Genomic DNA, 2,479 nt, shown 5'->3' on the forward strand with positions numbered 1-2,479 from the left:
GCCACAGCAGAGAGCCGGACTGGAAGAGGAGCAACCGGGACAGAATCTGGCACCCAAACCAGGACTAAAACCCAGGGTGCCGGTGCCACAGGCGGAGGACTAGCCAAGTGAGCCGTGGCGCCGGCAGAAAGAGTAATAATTTGAAACCAGCTCTGCCTCGTCATTGCTGACTGTTAGAATTAGACATGAAATAAAAGATTCCATATAATTGAAAAAAAAAAAAAAAAAGGGATTCCTGAAGTGGTCGCTCCTGTGGTGTCTGCTGTGCGCCACCCGGCCGTCCTCATGGTGAAGCCGAGCAAAGAAGCCAAGCAGAGCCTGCAGCAGCTCTTCAAGGGCGGCCAGTTTGCCATTCACCGGGGCTTTACCCCTTTCGTGATTTACCTGGGTTTTAAAAGGGGTGCAGATTCCGGAATGTTTGAACCAACTGTTTTGAGCCTGCTCTGGGAGTAAAGGACTGTTTGGTCATCTGGACTTGGAAACAGTCGTCGGACGATGGCAGCGTGGAACACGTGTGCTCTGCTGAGACGAGATCTGCTATATCGCTCAGTCACCGATGGGCAGCGCGGGGCTCTTCTTGGATGCATCTGGCAGAGTGGAACCTCTACTGACTTGTGTATGGTAGATTGATCAAAATAAATATTTTTATTAATGCTAAAAAAAAACCTCCTTTCACTGTTTCTCATAGTTTCCATTTCACTTCAACAGGTTTCCTTTTCTTTACAGGTAATGGTTGATATCCGCAGTGAGAAAGTGGCACCTGCCAGTCCTCTTAAAGGCTGGACCTGGAAGTTGTGCTGCATCATCTTTGCTATGGTCCACTAATAAAGCCAGGGTACCAGCCAGACTTGAATCAAGAGAAGGGGAAGTAGACTACACTTTTTGATGAATAGAACAGAATATGTGTCAAGGAGGGAAGGAATTAATGACCATCTGTGAAGCCTGTACAAAGAAAAAGTGACTCTGGTGGAAAACAGTCTCCACTAGTGAGTCTTTGGACTCTAAATTGTTGACATCATCTTTAACGGGGAAAAGAACAAAGGAATGAATGAGCTTCAACTTTGTTTGAAAAACACACACTGTGATAATCTGTGGTCTTGTTAAGAATATAATCATTCAGGCCCATTTAGCGTCCTACTAGTTTCAGCAACCTATTGGCAAGTAATTGATAATCTACCCACACACCAATTCTTCATCTATTAGGACTTACTATGTTCCCATATATATGAAATGCATAAAGTTTGTCTTCCTTAAATAAAATATAAAGAACTCTTATGACGTTATGTAGACTTTTATGTCTAGTTCAAAGGTCAAGGCTTTAGTTTGATCAGCCTCTTCTTAATTTCTATACATTCTGTACATAGTTGCCTAGTCAACAACGATTCTAAAAATGTGAAGAGAAACAGTACCTTAATGCTGACTTATGCAGTATGTCTAGCCCAGTCTACATATGTGTCAGAATTGATCATACTCAAATCTATCTCTTTTTTTATCTGCTGTGTCTGAAACACATGCTAATCATTTGCTTTCAGATGGTTAATAAATAATGTTGGTAGGTAATGTGGCAGATATTTCAGAAAAAGTTTATGAGACCGGGTTTTCTTAAATTGGAATATTTGGTGATAGGAAATGCCATGGGACTAGAAAAATAAAGTATATTGGAATCTGTAAGCAAGTGTTTTTTGATTCAAAAATGTAATTAGTGATTGCTTAGGCTATCACTCAATAAATCTATTGATTATACAATGAATAATCTTAAAATTATTTTGTTTCATTACATTTTATTTTTTAAGGCTTGCATCATGTAAACTTCGTCAAAATGGTTCAAATCATATGATCATTATGAATGATAACTGATGTTTTAAAAATTCATTAACTTAGATTTGTCTGAGCATTGAGTACATAATCCTTAGATATTCTATATTGCATACATTTCCCTCTGTTTTTAAGATCCATTTATGATATTTAACAGTGTTTTGTATATAACATCCTCAGTAAATGTCTATGGAGTGATTTTTCAAGAAAGACAATGCTAATCCTTGGTCGGGGGTATGCAGTTTTTTACAAATGAGAAGTTAATAACTCTGGGAGCAAGAATATATAAATCCATTGGAAGACAAACATCTCATATAAGGGAACATTTTAGATTTACCTACTAGGCAAATTTGTTATCACTGTTTAAAAATTTCTTGAAAAATGTTTTCCATTACTATGTAACCAAGGTTACTGTTTCATGTCTCATCACTTGGCAGAGGTTAGAAAGGTAAGTTAGGAAAAGTATTATGGGGCAAAAAAGTTGGAAAGTATTGAAAAATTATCTTAGTTCTCTCATTTTTTGCAGTTATAAAAAATTAAAGCAAAACAAATATTAATCAGTGCCACAGATGAGTATCACCAGGACTAACCCATTATAACTGTTCATTTGCATTTTAAAATAATACATTTTAAATTAACATTTGAGGTAAGTCTATGTTTTAAA

General features: G+C 37.4%; 1 pseudogene across 1 annotated transcript; it reads left to right on the top strand.

Moving 5' to 3' along the window:
• Positions 1-248: 248 nt before the first annotated feature.
• LOC108178455 (mitochondrial import receptor subunit TOM7 homolog pseudogene) lies at positions 249-665 on the top strand (annotated as a pseudogene). Its single transcript, XR_016221351.1, has one exon. The product of XR_016221351.1 is annotated as a mitochondrial import receptor subunit TOM7 homolog pseudogene (transcript).
• Positions 666-2,479: the final 1,814 nt, after the last annotated feature.

The sequence above is a fragment of the Oryctolagus cuniculus genome, chromosome 15 (assembly GCF_051225735.1).
Source record: "Oryctolagus cuniculus isolate XC-2025 breed Fujian yellow rabbit chromosome 15, ASM5122573v1, whole genome shotgun sequence".
Taxonomy (NCBI): domain Eukaryota; kingdom Metazoa; phylum Chordata; class Mammalia; order Lagomorpha; family Leporidae; genus Oryctolagus; species Oryctolagus cuniculus.